This window comes from Rattus rattus, chromosome X (assembly GCF_011064425.1).
Source record: "Rattus rattus isolate New Zealand chromosome X, Rrattus_CSIRO_v1, whole genome shotgun sequence".
Lineage (NCBI taxonomy): Eukaryota > Metazoa > Chordata > Mammalia > Rodentia > Muridae > Rattus > Rattus rattus.
In genome coordinates, this window is record NC_046172.1 from 16722482 (window position 1) to 16747411 (window position 24930).

The 24930-nt window shown below is 43.9% G+C and overlaps 1 pseudogene; it reads left to right on the top strand.

Annotated features, from left to right (window-relative positions):
• Window positions 1–14695: 14695 nt before the first annotated feature.
• LOC116889020 lies at window positions 14696–21016 on the top strand (annotated as a pseudogene).
• The last annotated feature ends 3914 nt before the right edge of the window (window positions 21017–24930 follow it).

A 24930-nucleotide genomic window follows, 5' to 3' on the forward strand; every position in this document is an offset into this window, starting at 1 on the left:
AAGAATTTTTTCATGTTCTCCCAATTGCTTGGGTTGTAAATTGAGGTCATGTTTCATAAATTTAGAAGTTAGGTGCACCAGGATGCAGTTCCCATGTGTGATGAGAGCAGTCCCAGGCCTGAGTCCAAAGCATCGCAGGGACCCAGGGAAGACCAAACTGAGAAGGCATAAGTGAATCATCATCTGTTGGACAGGAGCCAGGGCTAAGCGTGAGCACACATGGTTCACCTGATACCAGGATTTTAAAGAGAAACCAAGAGGGATGAAGTTTCACCCAGGGAAATGGTCAGACTTAGAGAAACATTTAAGCTGAGTTAGAGAGAGAACTCACTAATTGTAGTTGTTGGAGGGAGTACTTAGCAGTTGGTGGGCCAGAAAGCAAATCTATTTATTGCAGGTATAGCAGGCAGGTGGGATCCCAGTATGGTTAGACACCACGAGAGCCCATGCAAATCATGGCATCAATATTGTGAAATATAATGCGGTGAGGGAATATTTTTGGTGGGCCCCTGCCAAGGTGTACCCCTGAGAGGCCATGCACCAGATTTGGTGCAAAAGAGGTTTGTTTATTGGGGGAGGAGAGAGGAGTGAAGACCTGAAGAAGGGTTAGAGGCAGAGGAGTAGACATGTAGACAGGCAGATAGGCAGGGAGCAGAAAGAGCCCTGAGGGCAGAGAGAGGGAACAGAGAGGGAGCATGCACAGAGGACAGAGAGAAGGAATGCAGACAGAGCTGGGGTGGCTCTCATTCCTTTTATCTGCAGCACACACCTGGTGCACCTGGTGGCAGCTGCAGATGGTGACATAAGCAGTTGCTCTGTCCCTGAGAGCAGGCCAGTGGAATTGCCCGTACACTAGCACTGTCTGCTGTATTGGGGGGCTGGAATAAATTAATGAGTAGGGAGAGGGTATGTAGGAGGGAAAGGTCTGTGGGATCCACATGAGATGATGGGGGGGGAGCTCCAGCAGGTGCTCTGTAACAGAGCCAGGGATAAGATTTTGGGATTGCTTTTGGAGGAGAGGCGAGAGTAGTTAGCTTATCTTTTTCCCAGGCTAGCTCAGCTGGTGTGTCAAGACCTTACTATTAAAGTCCTTTGCTCAGTTTGTAATTAGGCTATTTGATTGTTTTATATTAAGTTGTAGGAGTTATTTATATTTCCTGGAGAGTGATCCTGGTATCACAGTTGGGTCAGAACCTGAGCCCTGGAAATTGTAACATACTAGGATTGGTTACTCATCCTTAATAGGACAATTAAAGAGACAGATTAATAGTGAGGATCAGGAGAGAGGGACAGCCATTCAGGGTGGGCACATTAGGAACAGGATAAAAGAGATCCAATGCTCTCCCCCCAAGTCTGTCTTCAAGGTCGTCACATGAGGTTTAGGTTTAAAGGGAGGGCAAGGGCACAGCTAAGCAATTCTGACCGAGGTCGATTCTCCTACCATCATCTCCACTGCAGCCTGACCTGTAAATGGTTTGAACACTTTCAAAATTGTGACAAATCTCTTGCTAGGACACAAGTACCTCTTCCAGATGTAAAGACACCCCCAGGCTTTCCCAACTTTCCCATGAGAGCTCTGGGGGAAATTTCAATTCTTTTGGATGCACAGTATCAGTCACCAGACTAGAAGAAAAGGGCATAGTATCTCTAGATGGATTAGGTAATCTAAAGTTTTATTGGTGGGTGCTAGGGGGTCAGAGGTGGTCAGCGGTCTGCATTCCTATGTCATGATTGTTTAGCCATACGGTGAGATAGGGCTGCCCAGCACAGATGGTCCATCCTGAGGTAAGATATTCCCCCCCCCTTTTTTTTGTGATTATCCCCAGGCTGTTCTTCGGGAGAGGGTTTTATGATCTTGTTTTAGATCTTATGGTTAGTCTCTGGAGCTGATGTCTTATGGTCTAGTTTCTGTGATGTATGGTCTGTTCCTGGAGCTGGTGACTTACAGCCTTTATTTTTAAATCAGGCCTGGTCCTTAAATGGAGACAGATGGGGTCCTTAAATGGAGACAAATAGGGTTTATGTTGTCCTTTCAGAAGCTAGTAGTCTACTAAATTAGTAGATTCCAAAAAGGTTTTATATACTAATTATGGGGTGTTTGCTCTGAGACAGAGATGGGCAAGAGATGAATAGTCAGGGGCTAAAGCTAGCTCCAAATAATGTATAATTAGGCTCTGGATCGGCAACATTCCAACCTCTCCACATCACTGCCATTCTAATCAGTCAGTTTTTATAAATACAGCTTCTTTCCAGGATTTCTCATTCACATAAATATTGTTTCACATTCTATTGGTTTCATTGTCTTTTTAACAGCACTTTTTGTTAGAAATAAATTCTGGTGGATGACACAAAGAAAGAGACCACCACTGCAACTGAAGTGTTCAGACAAAGCACTTTTGATCAAAAGGCTGTGCTTAGAAGAACAAACATATGAAAATAGGAAGTGTAGTTGGCTTTTATTCAAACTCAGGTAGTGACTGTATCTTTTTCTCACTGGCTGGGGTCCAACCTCATGTCTTATTTAATTGGCTATTCTGAACAAATGGGCATGTGGGACATAAAAGAAGTGGACAGAGGTCACTGGGTCACTTGCTCCAGGACATAAAATTCTTGGAATGCAGCAGGGGCCTTTGTATAAACAAAGGTTTTTCAAGACAATTTTGAGGAGAGAAAAAGATTTGAATTCTTTGTCCTAAAAAGAAGTTTTATAGTATTTAACAGAAAACTAAAGTGTAACGGTTCTTACACTTTTGATGAAATTCAATATATCTATTTTTCCTTTGTTTGCTTTAGGCTTTATGTCTCAAAACTATTACTGAATGACTAGTCCTAGGTATGTTTGAGGAGCGAGTTTCTTGTAGATATGAGAGAGAGACCAGCCAGAGGCCTTGGGACGAGTCCAGACTGAACATGGCCATGAGAAGATGGAGCTGGGGACAGCAAGGAAAAGAGAGGACAGAAGCAGACTACGAAAGATCCAGGAGTGGAGACAGCCAGGAGCCGAGAGAGCTCAAGCAAGATGGCTGAGTTATATGGGAAAGAGAATCCTGAGGGTAACAGTGGAAGTCTAAACCTCGGGAGGGAGAGGTTTAGGATAGAGGGCAGAGTGAGAGGTGCTGAGAAGAGCCACAGGTACTAAGACTTCTCTCAAATTTCTTTGAGGCCTAACAATTACCAAACACGGGACCATGTGTTAGATTATTAAAAGGTAGCTGTAGAGAAACTGGAGACAGAAAGAAAGAGAGGCTTGCTCTGACTTTCAGCGGTATCATGTTTACTCAAGGTGAGGACACCATTGTCACCCACATCTATGGATGGCCAAAACTTCTTCAAAGTTTCCATTTGGGTCTTTGGGCCATTTTGAGTTAATTCTTTATACTTGACCTAAGGTTATGTTACCAGACTTAGGGCTCTTAGCCTATGCCCCCAACAAGTCAGGTTTGGACTCCTGTCCTCAATAAACCAATTAAAGAAGTTGCATGAATAGTGAAAAGTAGAAAAAGGAGGTATATTCAATGTGGCCACATAAGGAGCCCAAGTACATAATAAGAGAGATGTCCTAGCCTGTTTATTTTTCTGACCCTAATTTGGCTATAAATTCATCGTCCTTTAACAATCTCTACTTCCTAATTTCCTTTAAGTTACAGGAAAACTCTGAATCTGAACATCCCCAGTAAGAAACATTGGTAAAGCCAGCCTAGAGATAAACTTGTTACTGACTGATATCACCCTGAAAACCTCCCAACCATTATTGGGGTAGAATTCAAGAGAATTCCAAGCAGCTGAAGGTTGTTCCCTAATTTCTTGACCCTTGGGTGTGGGTTGGCCCACATATAGATGATTTGATTAAGGATAGAGATGACTTAGTAATGGAAAAAGCAAAGGCCCAGAAGAGTAAACACAGTAGAGGAGATTAGAGAGAATCATATATAAAAGTCAGAAACACCAGAAAGACTAGAAACTCTTTGCTTACCTGGGCTTTATTCAACCATGGGATCATGCTCATAAAAGCCTGCATTATAGAAGCATGAAAAAAAAATCGGTTGCAGTGGAAACTTCTAGTTCTTTGGAAAGTTAGTTACATCAAATGATGGTTTGCTGGGCACACGGGTGAAAGGATGTCTTGCTAAAGCAAACACTTGAAAGACATCCTGAAGCAGACACAGATGAAAGGATGTTTGGATATAGCAAATACATGAAAGGACACTTGATGACAGGGTATAAATATGACCCACAAACAATGGGAGACAAGCACATAGCATTGGCTTGGTTTGCTCCACCTTGCTATTCTTCACTAAAGACACGCATGTATTGGTTTGTGTTACATAGTGTTGTTGAGGTCAACTTGTGGTAACACTGTCATTGAGAGAAACTCATCCAAGAACTGCTCCTGATGTCCCTGTGGCAGGTTGATGCCTATGTGGCCTCTCCTTAGGCTGTGTGGCGAGACTGGCTGTTTCTTCAGGACCGAACTACAGCTGCCTGGTGTCTGCTTGCTAAAAGAACCGGACTGTAGCTGCTGGTTCATGCCTGGTGTCTGCATGCCTAGAAGACTGGTCCGCAGCTGATGAATTGTATTTGTTGTTTGCTCGGGACTGAACTGCTGCCCAAGAAGGTTAAGCTCGCCCCCAAAGAACTATTGCTGAACAGGCCCACTTCCCCCACATCCTAATAATAACTTTTCTCCTCCACTACCTCTGCTGGGTGGTGGACTAGAGGAGTGGTTGAGCCCTTACTAAAAGTATGTTGCAAACAAATTTATGCCTACGGTTGGTATTGTGCAAATGATTCATAAAATATCATAGATATCTCAGCCCACACCTACCACACTCTTTTGCTCTCTTGGAGCTGGGCCATAGGCCATGTTTGGCACCTCCAAACTTCTCTGTGTCTCTCCTTTAATATACTATATCCTTTCTTTTAACTATTCATGCCTTTCTGCAATATTAATTTAAAAGAAGCACAAGAACCTGGAAACTCTAATACTCCCCTCTAGACTCAAATCCATATCTGTAACAAAGGGCCTCTTCCTATTTGTGAAGAGTATTCTAGATGCTCAGTTTTATTATGTTGATAATTCTTGGTGGACTCTCTTAGTCTGGACCATTGTATTGATGTGTGCTCTTGGCACAAATTTGTAAAGAAGGTTTTCTGAAACTCTTGTCATTTTGAAGATTTGTTTGACTCATTTGCTGAGTAGTTGTACAGTTATGTAATCACTCGACAAGAATGAAGATACTCCTGTATGCCCCTCCCTTTGGCTATAAGACGTTTGAGACAGTACACCCAAAGCCAATGGAATATCTTCAGAAACCTCATGCTGGAGGAAGGAAAAATCTGAGAGCCTGGTATAGTCCAGAGAGAAACATGTCTCCCAGAAAGAGATATGCAACTTGTCAGATCACTTTGCAGGAGAAACCAGCAACGGCAAAGATGATGGAAATGTGGGATTACATTAGTTATTGTACTCCTTAGTTATGCATAACTCTGACCCCATTTAAACCTGAACCTCATGTCAGCACCCTGAAGTTTGATTTGAGGGATCACTGGATGCCCCTGTTGCTCCTTCTATTGTGACTGTGTCCTTGTTAGGGTTGTGAGTGCTGTAATGAAGCAGGACCAAAGCAACTTGGGGAGGAAAGTGTTTATTTGCTTTACATATCCACACCGCTGTTTATCAGCAAAGGAAGTCTAGACAGGGACTGGAACAGGGCAGGAACTTGGAGGCAGGAGCTGATACAGAGGTTAAGGAGGGACACTGCTTACTAGCTTGCTCAGCTTGCTTTCATGTAGAACCCATAACAACCAGCCCAAGGATGGCACCACCTATGATGAGGTGGGCCCTCCCTCATCAATCACTAATTAAGAAAATGCTTTACAGTTAGGTCTTATGGAGGCATTTTCATAATAGAAGTTTCCTCCTTTCAGATAACTCTAGCTTGTGTCAAGTTGACATAAAACTAGCCAGCACTAGCTGCGTTGAATAAATATTTTTCTTTTTATCACTATTAGTTGTGTCTTTAATTGGCCTATTGGGTGTTGGTGACTTGTCTTCCCTGAGGTTTGAGGGAGAGGGTTTGATGAAGGCATCCCATTAGGACTAAGTACTTCAAAGTCTCTTGTTCGCTACAGTCTATCCAGTTGTGGATCTCTGTGTTACTTTACATCTTCTGCAAGAAGAATCTTTTCTGATTAGGGTTAAGTGATACACTAATTTATGAGTATAACAGTTTGTCATTAAGAATTCTTAGCAGAATTATCCTAATAGGTTTTCACCTATGTTCATGACCTATCTAGTCACATATTCTTGGCCAGTTTAGCATTGTCAAGTGTGAGCTCCATCTTATAAGGTAAGCCTTAAGTCTAATTTTCAAAAAGGATTTGGTTATTTCTATAACATTCATACCACCATTACACCAGTATATCTTATTGGCAGTTCACTGTTATAGGTTACAGAGTTTGTAGCTGTGTTTATTGATTATTACTTTTTTCACCTAGTAGCATACAAATGATAAGACATGCTGGCAAAAATGCATCTATCTTATTCATAGAGGATGGGAGTGAAAGCTGGCACAACTACTATAGAAATCAGTGTGGAGGGTTCTCAAACTGAAAATTCATCAACCTAAAGATCCAACTTGGGCATATACCCAAAGGACTCCCCATCTTACTACGGAGACATTTGCTCATCTATGTTTATTTTTGCCCTATTCATAAGAGCCTAAAATTGGAAATACCATATATGTCCTTCAACTATGAATAGATAATGAAAATGTGGTACATTTACATAATGGAATATTATCCAACTGGTATTAAAAATAAAATTATGAAATTTGAAGGTGAAGGCAGAAACAATCATCCTGAGTGACATAAACCAGACACCAACAATCAAATACTGCATGTTTTCTCTTATATATGGATCATAACTTTTAAGATTTTTATATATGTGTGACAGTCTGAATAATCACAAAGGTTAGATAATCAGAAATGGATCAGAGGTAGGAGAAGATCTCTCAAGAAAGGGAATAGAATATATTGTTATGGAGAGAGAAAGGGAAACTAGAATGGGAGGATTAAATGGGGATGGAAAAGCAGTGGAAAAGGGACTGTAGGGAACAGCAACTAATATACTAAAGGCCTTTTAAAAATGAAATGGAAACATACTATTGTAGAAGCTTCCCAAAATATGTACATATATGAATGAAATTTAAATGGAAACACCATATAATAAGGGAGATAATGCCCTGGCTAGAAATATGCTACCAAGTAAAGCCGCTAGTGCCAGGAATGGATTTGTGATAGCCAGAAACTAGAAACAACCTAGATGTCCCATGACAGAAGAATGGATACAGAAAACGTGGTTCAATTACACAATGGAATACTACTCAGCTGTTAAGAACAAGGACATCCTGAGTTTTGCAGGCAAATGAATAGAACTAGAAAATATCATCCTGAGTGAGGTAACTCAGATCCAAAAGGACATGCAGAATTATGTATTCCACTAAAAAGTGGATATTAGCCCCCAAAACTGTACAGAATACCCAAGATACAGTTGAACTCAAAATGTTCAACAAGCTGAAGGGCCCAAGTAAAAGGCTCCCCAGACTCTTGGGAGGAGAAGGAAGCAAACCAAGCGGGGAGGGAGGGAGGGACAGAGGAGGGAAAGGGCATGGGGGCAGGGCAGAGAGGAACATGATCTGGTATTGGGTGGGGGAAAGAACTGAAGCCCAGAGGGCCAGCGGAAAGAATGGAAACAGGTGACCTCCGGAGGTAGGAGGTTGGGAGGACACTCTAGAATGTACCAGAGACCTGGGAAGTGAAAGACTCTCATGACTTAAAGGGGGAACCCTAGATGAAAGGACCTACAGTGGGGAGGGGGAACTTATTGAATCCACCTCTAGCAGAAAGACAGGGGCATCAAGTAAGGGATAGGGTTGCTATCCCACAGTCAAAACTCTGGCCCATAATTCTTCCTGTCTGAAAGAACTGCAGGGATGAATGAAAATGGAGAAGAACCTGAGGGAAAGAAGACCCAGCGACAGACCCAAAGTTGGATCCAGCTCAAGGAGAGGCCCCAAAACCTGACACTATTACTGAGGCTATGGCGCGCTCACAAAAGGGGACCTATCATGACTGCCCTCCAAAAGACCCAACAAGCAGCTGAAAGAGTCAGATGCAGATATGTGCACCCAACCAATGAACAGAAGCTGCTGACTCCTCTGGTTGAATTAGGGAAGAGCTGGAGGAAGCTGAGGGAGAGGGCAATCCTGTAGGAGGACCAACAGTCTCAATTAACCTAGACCCCCGAGATCTCTCAGACACTGGATCATACATCAGCTAATATGAGACCCCCCAACACATATACAACAGAGGAGTGACAGGTCTTGGTTCAGTCAGAGAAGATGCATCTAACCCTCAAGAGACTGGAGGCCCCAGAGAATTTAGAGGTCTGGTGGGGTGGGTGGGGTTGAGTGGGGACATCCTCATGGAGACAGGGGTGGGGGTGGTGGTGGCAGGGAGGAGGTATAGGATGTGGAACAGTTGGAGGGTGGACGAGGAGAGGAATAAATCTGGATTGTAAAAATAAAAATTAAAAAATTAAAAAAGAAAAGAAAATATTAAAAAGTATACAAGACATTTACTGATAGTTAAGTGACAATGAAAAGTATTAAAAGTGAAAAGAAATTGGTGTGATTTATTAGCTACTTTTCTGTTGCTATAGTAAAACACCATGGCCAAAGACACCTTAAGGAAGAGTTAAGAAATAGAGGCAAGAAAGAGAAGAGGAGAGAAGAGGAGAACGAAGAGGCTAGAGCAGGAATCTGAAAAAAAACATAGCACATTTTCAACCACAAGCACAAAGCAGAGAGCAAACTGTAAGGGGATGCAGTTATAAACTCTCAAAGTCCAATGAAGTCCTTCCCCCAGCAAGGCTGCCTCTACAAAATGCCGTTACCAACTGAAGACCAAGTGAAGTAGAAATTTCTGATTTCTTTGCAAAGTCCGTTATTTTGCTGGGGTACACAGGTGAAAGGATGTTTTGATATAGCAGACAATAGAAGAATGTTTTGCTGAGGCAGGCACAGGTGGAAGGATATTTTACTATAGCAGATATGTGAAAGGATGTGTGATGTTTAGAAAAAATATAAATATGATCCCCCCATCTGCCAACAGTGGGAGCTAGAGCATTGAATTGCTTTGCTCTGCCTCACTATACTTTGCTAATGACCCACATGTATGGGTTTGCTTTACATTGTGTTTCTGGCCTCTGGTTGTGGTGTGACGCCATAGAGAAACTAGCCAAGAACTTCTCTTGAGGTTCTATGAAACTGCTTGCTGCTTCCACAACCTCAGAAACAGTTGGTGAGCCAAAGCGGTTTCTTCTGGATTGAACTGCCCTTGCTGGTTCATGTATTGAGACTGACAAGTAGACTGGCCTGCAGCCGCTGATTTGTATTTGGTGTTTACTACTGGACTGAACTACTGATATCCTGACAACGAAGATTGGACTTGCCCCCAAAGAACTATTTCTAAACAGGTCTATTTCCCCTGTATCATAATAATTTCTCTCTTCCACTACCTCTGGTGGGTAATAGGATAGAGGAGAGGTTGAACCTGATTAAAGTGGGTTAGAAAAAATGTATGCCTACAACCAAGTGTTCAAATATATGACCCTGTATATGGCAACACAGAGCGTTGGATATGCTTGTAAATTTTTACATAAAGAATTAATAGAGCTTGGGAACATGACTCATGGGCAAAGTGCTTCCTGTCCAGGAATAAAGATCTGAGTTTGCATCTCAAACTCCTATGTAAAAGCTAGGTGTAGCACCATGCACAGCTCTAGTCCTAGTGGTGGGGAGCAGGGGTGGCTATAGGTGGACCCAGAGCCTTTCTGGCTAGCCAATCCAGGCAAAATGAGGAAGTCGAGACTCAATGAAAGATTATCCCATCTCAAAAGTAAAGGTGGGAATGGTAAAGGAAGATACCCAAGGTCAACATCTGTCATCCACATTATGCATGCATAGGCTAATACATCTATACCCCATGCACATTTTCAATACATATGCGAAATTAGTGGTGCATTTTAGTGGGAATTTTTGCTTGATATTTATCATTCTTCTCTCCTATTTCTGCTTTTACCACCTGCATTTGTGATTAGTTACTTTTAAAATCGATGACATTTGTATTCCATTCTCATTTCCTTTTGTTTATGTTCTGTGATGATTTGTATATGCTTGGCCCAGGGAGTGGCACTGTTAGAGGGTATGGTCCTGTTGGAGGTGATGTGTCACTGTGGGTGTAGGATTTCAGACCCTCATCCTACCTTCCTGAATGACAGTATTCAGCTAGCAGTCTTCAGATGATGTAGAACTCTCTGCTCTTCCTGCACCATGCCTGCCTGGATGCTGCCATGCTCCTGTCTTGATGATAATGGACTGAACCTCTGAACCTGTAAGCCAGCCCCAGTTAAATGTTGTCCTTATAAGAGTTGCCTTGGTGGGGTTGGGGATTTGGCTCAGTGGTAGAGCGCTTGCCTAGGAAGCGCAAGGTCCTGGGTTCGATTCCCCAGCCCCGAAAAAAGAAAAAAAAAAAAAAAAAAGGTTGCCTTGGTTTGTAGTGTCTCTATTCACAACAGTGAAACCCTAATTAAGATAAGTTGGTACCAGGGATTGGGATATTGTTTGACAGGCCACAATGACCATGCTTTTTTTTTGGAGAATCTTGGATTTTTTGGGACTTTGGGTTTGGAAAGCAGAGAAAGTCTTTAAATGGGGTTTGATGGACTATCCTAGTAGGAATGTGGAAGACTTTGTAACTGAGAGTGATTTGAATTGTGTGGACCTGGCCCAAGAGGTTTCAATGGAGGAATTTCAATATGATTTTGTTTTGTTTTTGGTTTTTTTTTTTTCAGGAGCTGAGGACCGAACCAGGGGCTATAAACACTAAATAGCCTCTACTATAAACTAAATCCCCCATGTGATGATATTTTGGTGACGAATATGACTACTTTTTGCCCTGTTTTGAAAACTCTGCCTGAGACTAAGGTAAAGAGACTCAGATTAATTGCATTGACAAAGGAAGTCTCAGAAATGCCCATCATAGACTTTGACCTCTGCTTAAGTCTTATGAAGAGCATTTTAAACAAACAAAAGCAAGCTGAGAAGAAAAAATATTCTTCAAATATTAAAGGGACACCAGGAAGTGAAGTAGATCATAATCTTATGTTCTAGGAGATAACAGATTAAGGGATTTTGGGGCAAGATCCTACCTAGCTAAATTTAGATCCAGATGTGGTGGAACACATCTCTTTTAATCCCAAGCTCAATCTACAGCAGCCAATCTTGGGCAGTGAAGGAGCTAGAAATCAAGCTAGTGACAACCAATAGAACAGGGAGACATGTTTCTGGCACCTGTAAGCAGCCAAGAACATGTGAGCTCTGGCTTTAGAGTGATGATCATGAATGAAAACACTGGGGCTATTTTGTTAACTGGAGCATGAAAGGACTAGCATCACTGTGGTGATTTTCTGGGAAATGTTTTCTGCCAAAGAAACAGTGTTTAGTCAACAATGCACCTGTGCTACAGCTGAAAGTAAGGTAACAGTTTTGATGAAGATGTAGCCTCAGTTACAGCAGGCAAAAGTAAAATTATTGATGAATGCCGCCTCAGGATTGCTCAAATTGGCGATCATTCAAAGGAGTTGAGTATGGCACAATGAAAAAAAGAAACCTATGAGAGGCTCTTGGTGTAGCCTAGGTGCAGTGGAAGATCCCAATGTATTAGAGATGCCAGTACCATGGAATGATAACCAAGAACAATAGCAGCAGTGGAGTAGATCAACCTGAGTTTATAGTGCTACAGAGGGCAGAATTGGAGAAGTGACAGCTGTCCTTTGGAGGAGTCCAGAAGATTATGCATAGATCCCAGACATTGAAACAAGAATCTGTAACATTGAAGTTGCCTTGGAGACCCCAAAATGTTTGAGATCCTAGAGCCATGGGCTATCTGCTGACAGGGAGTGGAATCAGCCCAGGAGAAAGAAGTTGTTGCAGTCAACAAAAATGAAAAAGGAGCTGGAGAATTGAAAACCTCATTGAAATCAGATTTGGAGACACAGAGTTTGGAGTTTGGCCAGTTGTTTTCCTGTCTTGCCCTGGGGATTACAGTCAAGTGATTTGATGAATCTCAGAAAAGACTTTAAACTTTGGACTTTTAACACTGTTGAGACTGCTACAGACTATGGGGACTTTTGAAGTTGGGCTAAATGTATTTTGCATTATGCTATGTTTAGTTATGGCCCCCATAGACTCATGTGCTTGAACAAGCCTATGGGGGCCAGGAAGTGGAATGTCACGGTTTGAATAAGCTTGGCCTAGGGAGTGGTACTATTTGTAGGTGTGGCCTTGTTGGAGTAGGTGTGTCACTGTGGGCATGGCTTAATCCCCTTATCCTAGCTGCCTGGAAGCCAATATTCTGTTAACAGCACCTTCAGATGAAGATGTAGAACTCTCAGCTTTTTCTGCACCATGCCTGCCTGGATGCTGCCATGTTCCTGCCTTGATGATAATGGACTGAACTTCTGAACCTGTAAGTCAGCTCCAATTAAATGTTGCTCTTATAAGAGTTGCTTTGGTCATGGTGTCTGTTCACAGCATTAAAACCCTAACTAAGACATATATTAACTTATGTACATTATACTTCAAATTTTATTGGAAGTTATCCTGAATATTTATAAGAAGTTAACGATGAAATTATTGCACTGCCACACAGAGAATTTTGGTGCTAATACTTTACTATCCCTTCCATTGCCTATTATGAAAATTCTTCCTCCTCGATTACTATGTTTTTAGATTCTCAATTTCTATAAAAGATTTAAAGGTGTCATTTTGTTAAAATTCCTCCTTTTTGGCAGAAAATAATTCACTATTATGTAATTGTTTTCAAAATCTACTTTTAATAATGGTTCTGAAATGCTTTAGCCCATCAGACACCAGAGGTAGTAGAAAAGAAAGGATATGTGGTGGTGGTGGTGGTGGTGGTGGTTGTGGTGGTGGTTGTGGAAATAGACCTGTTTAGCAATGGTTCTTTAAAACAATTCCCATCTGCGTTGTCTGGAAATTGGCAGTTCAGTTTATAGGTTATCAGGACAGCTTGATCCATTAGTAAACACTTCACAGATATACCAACAGTCTAGTTCAGTAAAGTCAAGATAGCAAATGCGAATCAGCAGTGATGGCACTACCAAGCAGAGACCAGGCCTCAGCTTTTGAGGATTCAGCGGAGGGACTCAGAAGGACACCGGAACTTTCTCAGCAAAGACAGGAGATTCCAACAAACATCACCCAGCTAGCTCTACTAATGGCGGCGCAGCCTCTATCACTGTCTGCTGAGTCCTTTTATACTCCCTCAAACATCACTAAGTATCTGGGTCTTGCATGTAAGGTTGACTTAGTAAAACTCCACATGAGTCTGTTTCAGATGACATCACTCTATTAATCACCTTGAGACTACAAAAAATAACAAGAAACTGCAACACACCACCAGAAGTTTTTTGGCGAATTTCGTTCTACAGAGTCTCAACAAATGGAGCTCAATTACACAATATAAGTCAGACCAACACATGCATGTCATTCGCAAAGAATCTTTCATTATGTGCCCTTTCACGTGCTTGCTTTAATGGAACATCCTTTCACTTATGTCTGCTTCTGCTAATCATTCCTTCATGTGTCTGCATTAGCCTTTCACCTGTGTCCACTTCAGAAAAACACTCCTTCATGTGTTTGCCCCAGCAAAATACCATCCAACACAACTGACTATCCGAAGAAACCTTAAGTTTCCACTTCACTATTATATAAGGTATAATAAGTTTAGTTATTGCTTCTGTTCTATTTTTAAATTAGTTGTGTCCAAGAATGAACTATGTTTGCAATTGTTTGTTGTTTCCTTGAGAGACTTGAATCCTACAGTATTTGGATATAGTATATGCTATACATGTCAAGTAGATCAACATGGCTGCCAATGATGCTCAGATTGTATACCTTCTGGTCATCTGCTTCCTGATTTACCAATTACTGGCAGAGGAGTGTTGAGATCTCCCATTACCACTGTGAACTTTCTCATGCTATTCTCCTAGATTTCTTTCATATGTTTTAGCACTGTCATTGGGGCACAATATAATGTCCTTTTGGATGGTTGACCCTTTGTCATTTTATAACATTTATCTTTCCTTTTAGTCATTTCTTAATCTGACATTTGCTTCATTTGAAAGTAATGCATCTGCTGTACCTTTCTTTGTAGTGAGGCTTTCTTCATACTTTTAAAAACAATAAAAAAATAACCACCAACAACAAAACCAAACCATTATATTGAATGTGAGTGCCTTACATACCAATTATAACTTTTCCATAATCCACCCTGAATGCTAGTGTTTTCTTGGGAGTACCAATACCGTGTCTATATTAAATGAACATTGTTATAATCTGATTCATGTGAATCATAGTCACTGGCAAACATTTTCTTCTTACTCCATGTTTCCTTTGTTTCTGATTGCTCCAATTTTAACCTGTTTGGTTATTATTTTTATTTTACTTTTAAATTGATTTGTTTTTTATGTGTGAGTGGTTTTGCTCTCATACATGTCTGTGCATTGTGTATGTTCTGGAACTAGTATTATGGACAAATGTGAACCACCATGTACATGATGGGAATTGAACCCAAGTTCTTCACAAGTGTAGCAGGTACTCTTAACTGTTGAGCATCTCTCCAGCTAACGATTGTCTCATTTTAACTGAACAATGTATGTCATTCCATTGGTGTCGCTACTAGAATATTGGTATTAAAATAGATATCTCCCCCTCTCCCCCCTTCCCTCCCTCCCCACTCTCCCTGTAGAGATTAGGATGCAGAACCTCTCAGCTACTTCTCTAGTACCATGCCTGCCTACTTATCGCCATGATACTAACCACTGATATTTGACTAACCCTGTGGAACTGTGAGCAAGCCCCCAAATAAATGTTTTCTCTTAGAAATAGTCTTGGTCATGGTGTCTCCTCACAGTAGTCATTGTTAAGACACTTTCCAATACACATATTTACCTTCTTAAGTCTACCCCAAAATAACAGAACTGATAGTGCATCACTTACTTTGTAGGGATAGTACCTAAAAGCATACTCTGTATGTTCCTGACACTCATCTCACTAACTCACAAGCTAGAACAACACTGTCGATTGCTCAGTCATCTTTAGAATAGAAGAATATATAAATTACGAACGATGCCATTTACTTTAATTTGTTCATTGACTGACTTTATGGAAATCCAATTTCATGATTTATATTACTTTTTTCTGTCTTTTAGGGTTCTTTTGGCTATGAAAATTCAGATCAGCACTTTGAGTAATTATATTAAATGTCCTTTAAAATCTGTTAGTCTAATGTGAATATATTTACAGAAATCAGTCATATTTCTAAAAAAGAGTCTGTTCAATTGAAAAGTAGTCTAATAATTTTTAAACTGATAAAATTTATTTTTATTTAACATGAAATTTCCGATTTTTTTCCTGCCTTACCAACTAGAGTCATTAAAATAAGAGAGCACAAAATTTGGAAGATTATTTAAACTATAAAGATCTTAAACTTAATCTTGCCATGGTGACTAAAACAAAAAGGATGGTGTCTCCCAAGTTTACAGAACACATTGCAATCCTTATGAGAACAGTTGTACAGCAAGTTTTCAACAAACCTGGTGTGGTATTCTGTAAAGTGGAAGATCCTGGGCTATTTTATACATTAGAACTGGCACTGTACCAAGAAGAAAAGTTGGATCTTTTTTTTTATTTCTCTTATGTTTGTATGATGTTGTTGTATATAATTACAATGGATACCCTTTTATATTAATTTTTATGTGGTCTTTTTCTGAACAGGATACTAAAAATAAAATACTCAGAATGCTTTTACTCCTAAAAAATAGTTCTTTCAGGCTGGAGAGATGGCTCAGTGGTTAAGAGCACTGATTGATCTTCCCAAGGTCCTGAGTTCAAATCCCAGCAACCGCACGAGGGTACACAACCACCTGTAATGGGATAGGATACCCTCTTCTGGTGTGTCTGAAGACAGCTACAATCTACTCATACATGAAATAAATAAATAAATCTTTAAAAGAAAAGAGAGCTCTTTCAGGGCAGCTTTTATGAGATAGATTTGTGTTTTAAAAGTTTTATTCATTCAGTAGTGACAAATTTCCAGGATGTTTAAGTGTAGGTACATGGGGGTATATTTTCCTTCTCTATGAGCATTTGGAGTAATTCAGCCCACCCTGTTTCTCTGAATGAATGCCTAAGAAAAAACAACCCAACCATTGGCTCATTCGCCTGAGGAAAAAAATGAGAAAATAGTTTATTAACAATCTGATGGCTCCATGGTAGTAGGGGCAGAGACATGTATACTTAAGAGGACTGAATCTCTGTCAGTAGGAGGAACCTTAGCCCTGGACTGTGATCTTCAAAAGAGTTTCTCTGGTGATGCTACCTCATGCTCTCTTTCCTTTCTCTGGCCACAGTGTTCTCACATTGTTTCCCCCGGATGTCACTTTTGAATGTTTATTCTTTAGATTGGGCAGGGTGGCTATAGGTGACTGAGGCAGGGACAATACCTGTTCTCCACTAGGAATAGGCTGTGACAAAAAATGTTTTCCCTGCACAGTTAATTTTCACTTAAGAGAAGGCTCTGAGGGCATTTGACATCAAGCATTCCTTTCAATTATCCAGGAAAGGCAAGGCATCTTGGAGAACTGTCGCCCAAGCAGCTCTTGAGCATGAACCAACAGGCTGCAAGTAACAGGGAATGTTTGCAGTCCTCCACATTCCATTCTTCATCTATTCACCACCTCAGCCTTCCCATCAGTTAGGGGGCTGAGGCCTTTCTCCGATGAAACTCAAATGTTACATGCTGTGTGTACTGTAGCTATTCAAGATTCAGGCATCCAGCATAACTCCAGTCTCCACCACTGCTGTGTCCAAAAATGCTCAGGGACTCAGTTTCTTGTTCTAAAAGCTGGCAATTTCCTGTCTCTGAGCATATTAGAGCTGCATGAATTCTTACTTGTGGCCATGTTTGTGACGTACCTTAATCAGTGCATTCCCTGTGGGTTATACAGACCATGCTCAGTACAGAAAGAAATAAAAAGTGAAAGGACAGATCAGAGATCCAGGAGGGACTGTGGAAATGGAGCAGGACTAGGAAAAATTTGAATTCTAATCTTAATATTTAACTAGAAATGTGAAAGGTAAGATTGGCAAATGTAAGCTGAAATCCTTCAGTATCAGCATATACAGTCTCTGAAGCCCCTATGACCAAATGCTTCGGAGTTGATAGAACATGCTGCATGTAGAAACAGCAAAATGAGATGAAGGAATTCCTTGTGCAATAAAGAAGAGTTTCTCCAGCCAAGCATAAATAATCTTGCCAAGAGAAAAATCCCAACCATTGGATCAGGTAAGAGCACCTCATTAGACTCAGAAAAAGAGAGAGAGAGAGATAGAAGAAATAGTTGTCAAACAAAAATAACAGCGAAAATTTATAGAATTTTAGTTTTTAAACTCAGAATAAAATTATGAGGGGGCTAAAGAGTTTCCGAACATTTACTACATTTTTGCATTTCCCCCTAACATCTATATTCTTAAAGTAAGTCATAAGACAAACACTACACAAACAAAAAAGCAAATATAATTGGTATTGACAATGGGACCACATGACTGTAGATCCCTAAAGCAAACCCATTCATGTGCTCACCACCAGGACCATGAATGATATTGAAAATTAGCCACAGTGATCAAACACAAACTAATCTCTATAGTTCCGAGTGTCACCACTTTAGTATTTAGCTCCTCATACATGTAATCTTTACAAAATTGAAGAACAGAAAATTCTACTCCATTGTGCTCTTCTCAAGGAGATCTTTCTAGCTCTGAGGAAAGGTGTTTTCATGGATCCTATGTAGAAACCATCGAGAACTGAGCTCTTCTTCACATGCCGAAAGATGCAAAAGACCCAAGAGGCTCAAGTTCACTGAAGGACAAAGAGTTGTGCCTAGCAACAGATGACATTCTTTCCCATTTTCAGACAGAGACTACATTCCAAAACTTAACTCTTAGTTTAAAAGTGATCCAGGTAAATACATCCTCAGCAGAGGGGCCCTCTGTACTTCTGTGGCTCAGTTCCCAAACCCCGTGACTCCCTTAGTGCTCAAGTCCTCCAGCTAAAATGATGGAGTCTACCCTGAACTTACTAGTATCTCCTCCACTCGGACTGTGCACAAAGGCCTCTTTGAGAAGAATGCCACTACTTTTGTAATACACTGTAATTTAGCATCTTTATCTTTCTCTCTCTGGCTGAGAAACTGCAGACTGCAGCTTAAAAACAGGACTCGTTTTTAGCAAAAAACGCTAATAATACCAAAAAGTAAAAGGATTCTAGCAACCAGTGGTTAAACATCTGATGTACATGGAAGGAAAAATGAAAGGTTGTGTCCAGGTACCTACTTCAGTCCTCTTGTTGAAACCCAGGATGCCACTACTTAATGAAGACTGTATAGCAGCAGGGGGATTTTCAAGGGAAAAACTGTAAACTTCTGGGCCTAAATGGAAGCTAACAGGCACACAGGCAAGGCCTTGAGAAATTATGCATGATCGTTCCTCGAACCCAGGCAGCATATATGGGAAAAACACACTCACACACTCACACACACACTCACACACACACACACACACACACATCACACACACACACACACACACACACACACACACACACTGACACACACACACACACACACACACACACACACACACACACACACACACACACACACACACACACACACACACACAAACACACACACACAAACACGGGGGGGGGTGGGGAGGAGAGGGAAGAGATGGGGGGAGGAGAGAGGGGAGTGAGGAAGGGAGGAAAAGAGGAAGAGAGACTAGAGAGCCTGAGAACATGGACAGACAAAAAAAAAAGATTCAGAGGCCAAGGCAGAGACTGAAACAGAGAGAGCAAAGAGACACACAAAGTCAGAGACTGAAAACAGCCCCCAGGACTGTGGGAGGGAGCTTCTCAGTGTCTGATGGTGGAGACATGTGACTTTAATCAGGCCAGCATTGTATCCAACAAGGGGCTCAGGCTTCTCACTCCCCTCCCTCCCATCTCCTGCAGTTCTACTCTGGGTGCCTCAGACACAGCAGCTGCTATGGGGCTGTGGTCTGTAAGTCTTCTCTCTGCCAGGTCTGTCCAGAACCAAGCATGATCATGGCAGAAACTCGCCCCCAGCTGGCGGAAATGGCAGCAAGAGGTTCAAAAAAAGAGACAGCTGGGCTTGGGACCCTTTTCAGACTGGTCCACATCCTCGGGCTGCCAAGCAGTGTCACCGAAGGAGAGATTCTCTGTCTCTCTGCCTTTGGAGGTCTCCGCCTACTGTTTCTGAGGCCGAAAACCCAGGCCTACGTGGAGATGAGCACAGAGGTCCGCCAACACCATGATCAACTACTACACCTGGATGTCTCCTGAGCTCGTGGGCAGCCGTTCTCATTCAGTTCGCCCACTACAGGGGAGCTCAAGGTAAAGCAGCTCCCCCAGCCAGGAAGATTTCCCTGAGTCAGGCCCGGGGGACTCTAGGAAGCCCTGCCAGTCTGGTGGCTGTCCCTGGCCAGGCTGTCCCCATTGCTATGCCAGGCCACCTGAGGATTGCTACCAGGCAGGGACTGTAGCTGGCCACCCCTGACTCTGCTGTGGACACGGAGTTAGTGGTGGCCTGGCAGGCCCTGTGCTCAGGATACTTGTGGAGAACTACTTTTACCGAGTGACCTTGGAAGTGCTGCACCAAATCTTCTCCAGGTTTTGCACAGTTTTAAAAAATCATCACCTGTACCAAGAACAACGGTTCCAGGCGCTGCTACAGTATGCCCGCGTGATGAGTGCCGGCGTGCCAAGCTGTTCTTGGATGGGCAGAACATCACGACGCCTGCTGTACATCATGTTTTTTCCCGGGCTCACCAACCTCATGGTCAAGTACACGACAGGAGCAGGGATTACATGCCAGACCTGCCCTCAGATGACAGTCAGGCCTCTCCGGTCCAGGACATGGCCTCACCTCTCCCTGCACCTGCCATGACCTCAGCCTCCCTATTACAAGCACTGGGTTACCCAACACCTTTTGATTCCTCAAGCTGCAGGTTTGGCCAACCCAGACGTTTTAAGACCCTGCACCCCCCAAGCCATACAGGAAGTGGCAATGGCATCATCATCATCATCATCATCATCATCATCAACAGCAGCAGCAGCAGCAGCAGGGGCAGTGGGAGGAGCAGAAATAGCAGCAGCAGTACCTGGAGCAGAGGGCTCAATGGTCACCTCAGGCTCCCTGGTGGTGGGAGCCCTGTCCTCCTGGTTGCCAACCTCAACCAGGAGAAAGTCACACCAAGCCTCTTCATTCTCTTTGGTGCCTATGGCGATGTGCACAGTGAAGATCTTGTTCAACAGGAAGGAGAACGCGCTAGTGCAGATGGCAGATGTGAGTCAGGCTGAGCTGGCCTTGAAGCACCTGAATGGGCACAAGCTGTATGGGAAGGCTCTCTGCATCCTGCTGTCCAAGCACCAGAGTGTGAAGCTGCCCCGGGGAGGGCAAGGAGACCAGGGCCTCACCAAGGACTATGCCAACTCCCGCTGCACCGGGCTTTTAAGAAGCCCGGATCCAAGAACTTCCAGAACATTCCGCCCTCAGCCACCCTGCACCTCCAACCTACCTAACTTGGTGTCTGAGGAAGAGCTCAAGAACCTCTTCTCCAGCAACGGGTGTGCTGTCAAGGCCTTTAGGTTCTTCCCCAAGAACCACAAGATGGCACTGATCCGGATGGGCTCCACAGAGGAGGCCATCCAGGCTCTTGTAGACCTGCATGGTCACCTCCTAGGCCAGAACCACCACATGCGAGTCTCCTTCTCCAGGATGACTATCTAGAGGACCCGGCTGGGCTCCTCCCCATCACACATCTCCCCTGCCCCCTCTTGAGAAAAGGTAACTTTAAAAGAGACTGGACTAGGGTTGGGGATTTGGCTCAGTGGTAGGCGCTTGCCTAGCACGCCAAGAAGACCCTGGGTTCCGCCCCCAGCTCCAGCTCCAAAAAAGAACAGAAAAAAAAAGAGAGAGAGAAAGAGACTGGACTGAGCCTTAACAGAACAGAGATGTGTGCTATTGCTTTAGAGAGAGAGATGAGCTACTTACTTGATTTTCAAAGGACTGACTAAGGCCCCCTGCTGGCTGGGAGAGGGCCCTAGCAGCCTCCTTTTCCCCTGCAAAGGCAGGGCACTTCCCTGTGGGGATCCAGACATTTGTCTACAGCAGGTGCTCCGGACATTAGAAATGCCACTTTCCTGCCTTGGAGACCTGCCAGCACCCAAATTTCTAGTCTAGTTTGAAGGTAAAGTGGCCTCCAGAGACTTGTGTCTCTGAACTGGTGGTCACCAGCTGGTGGGACTCTTTTCATTGGCTTTGGAACCTTGAGGAGGGAGAGTCCTACTGGAGGGGTGAGTTGCTGGGGGACTGGCCTTGAGGCTCTTTTCTTTAGCCCAGCACCACTTCCTGTTCTTGCTCTGCTGCTTCCTGACTACACATGCGATGCGATGCGATGCGATGCCGACAGACAGCCTCTTGCCCCTTTTCAGGCTCCTGCTCTGACTACCACACCTTCTCCACCAAGGTGAGACGTACCCTACCCTTTCCCATTCCTCCTTTAAGCCTGGGTATTTGTTCTTAAGCAAGCAGACAAGTAACCAAGGTAGGAAGAGATTAGACAGGGGCCGTTCCTATGATAATCCTGGCCATGCGGCATGGAGGGCTTTGGAACTGGTCTCAGGGAGGGATATGGAATGCTTTGGAACTTTGGGCTCAAAAGGGTCTCCAGTGCTCAAAGAAGAGCTTCATGGGCCATTCTGGTGGGGATTGGGTAGACTAGGAGGCCAAGAGAAATCCAGAAGGCAGAGGCCCAGCTTGGGGAATTTCAGAGGGGGAGTAAGGCTCCTATGGGAACCGTGCTGGGGGCCATTGGTGTGACCTTCTGGCAAAGACCCTAGCTGCCCTTGGCTTGTGCCCTGAGAATGTGAGTGAGGCAGAAGTCAAATGTAATAGTCTCATCAGGTTGTTGGGAGAAGCTTACAGACAGGGTGGCATTCTGACTGTGTCCTGCTTACCGCTCAGTGTTCTCACACGGTTTCTACAGAGACAGAGAGCAACAAGTGGAGCAGAAGGGTGTGGGAAATGTGCAGATTGTCAGGGAGAGAAGAGTCCAAACTTACAGACCAAACACAGCTGTCCTCTTTAAAGGATCGGCCCCAATACAGAGGAGGAAGCCTCGTGGTCTGCACTGGCACAGTAGAGGTGGCAGCCAGACGTCAAGGCCATGCCCACTGAAGGCTGCTGCCTATAAAAGTGCAAATGTATGGGAAAGTAGAGGCACTGAGGGGTTCTCAAAGAGACCATGCCAGAAATCCATGTGCTCTGTCTTAACCACCAAGGTAGACAGAGACCACTAAGGCTTTGGTCTTGAGGGACCATAGGATATCTCAGGCTGATGTGGCAACCTCCTCCTCCTCCTCCTCCTCCTCCTCCTCCTCCTCCTCCTCCTCCTCCTCCTCCTCCTGCTCCTCCTCCTCCTCCTCCTCCTCCCCCCCCCTCCTCCTCCCCCTTGCTGCTGCCACTGCTGCTGCTGGTGATGGTTTTGCAAGCAAGCACATTGCAAGGCTTGGGGATAATAGAGCTTTGGGTCAAGGGTCAGTGAAGCCACTGGGACTAAGTAGCAAAGTGTGGCAGGCAGCAGGATCATATTCCCTGAGAGGAGGCCCCAGGCTGCTGTTGGAATGCTGTTGGGGCAAAGGCTTGTTCACAGTACAGAGCCCAGGAGGTGGGGGCATGCCAAGGACATGCCAAGGCCATCTGCTGAGACAAGCTATCAGCACAGAGTGCAGCCATCCCAAGAGAGTTGCTACATGGGCCCCAGATGGCAGAGCTGGAGGCATGGGGCTAAGCCAGAACTCTGGAGCCAAGATGGTTCTCACAGGGTTCCCAGAGAATTAATGGGCAGGAAGTGGCAGCAGGGCTTGTGTCCCCCGCTGGGCTTTAGTCTTGCTTTGGTCTGATCTTCCTTTTGCTCTTTCCCCAGGCGTGCCATCCTGTGTTGGAAGGATGTAACCTGTCTTTGATTTCACAGGGGCTCACACAGTTAAGATCTGGCCTTGAGTCTCAGGGAAAGAGATTTGGACTCCTGAACGCCATTGGAACTGTTAAGGACCACGGGTGCCTTGGAAGCTGGAAGCACTAGGAAGTGGCCATGAGACTATTTGGGGGCAGGAGCAGAACTCCATGGTCAGAGCATGTTTGAATGCTTGCTCCTCGGCCTGCATTGCTCTTCTGGAAGGTGGCAGCTCTTTCAGAGGTGGGACGTTGCTGGGGAAACTGAGTCACGTGGGGCCCGATCTTGTGCTTCCATGGCCCAGGCCAGCTTCTTATCCTCTCTGTGCTTCATATCTGGGGGGGAGAGTGTCCAGCCACCTCACAGCACTGTGACCATGCCTTCTCTCTTGCAATAGACTGTATCTCCTAGAACCACAGACACAAATAAACCTTTCCTGCTTAAAAGTGGTTTTTGTTTTGTTTTTGTTTTTCCTAGTATCTGATCTCAGCAGTGGGAGAAATGACTACACAGCCAAAGCCTCCCCTGTCCCCTTCTTAACTCTCTGAGCCGAGGCTGAGGGCTCTCTTCCAGGGGAGCTCGCACTCCTGCCTGTTGGCTGGGGTAGGCAAGGCCCCAGGGCACCAGTTTCCACCTTTGGGTCCTGGCCCCTGCATGCACATAAGCCCTGGAGGGCAGGGCCGAATGTCACTCTCACAGAGGCCACTTAACACCCTCTGGATACACAGATACTTACATTATGATTCATAACGGTAGCAAAACTACAGCCATGAAGTAGCAACGAGGGCCATTGGCTGGGCTCACCACAACAAGTGTTAAAGGGTCTCAGCCTTAGGAAGGTTGGGAACCGCTGCCTCAGCGAATAGGGGAAGGCAGCAGGGGCTCCACTGAGGCGGCTTAAACTTTCAAATGCTAGCTATCATTTCAGCAATTGCTCCTCAAGCTGTTTGCCACTGCCTAGATGAAAATAAGCCAGGCTTCTCACCACTGAGTTAAAGATGAGCCAGTGTAGGGGCCTCAGGTGACACAATGATGGAGAGCAAACAGATGAGAGTAAATACTACCAGCTGTGCCTCCCTGACCCCAAGTTGACAACTGCTAAAAGGTAAGTTCACGGTGACAAACGCAGTGAGCTATCTCCTATCTCAAACAAGCATCCTGTCCTCTTGGGCCTCACGGGACGGCCTTTAGCTGACTACAGAAGTTGACCTGGCGTGGCGATAACAGGGAGGTTAATTATTGCTTCTTTGCTCGGCCTAAGGAAGTGCAGCAGGTTTTGTGCTCGAGCTCAGGTCAGTGTCTGTACAATGAGGGTTTCATGGCCCACGTGAATAAATGCCCCAGCCCCAGTGGATAAAGACTTGAGGTGCCTGCTTCCTTCCTGTCCTCTGGTGCATTTCTCTTGACAGGACAAGGTTTACCTTTCTCCTTGGGCCTTAGTAAATGAAATCTCCCTTATCCTTTCCTGTGGTCTCTGCCTCATTCTTTGAGAAGGTGGGGGCAATGCTGACCTTAGGGAACTTTAGGCAACTTTGCTAATGACCTTGGTGTGATATATTAAATGGTCAATGGCTCCTACTGTACTATTAAACTTTCTGTTGCAGTGATAAAATAGCCTGATAAAAAAGAAGCTTAAGAAAGAAAGTTTTTATTTTTTCCTTTTTTAATTTTTGGCTTCTGATTTCAG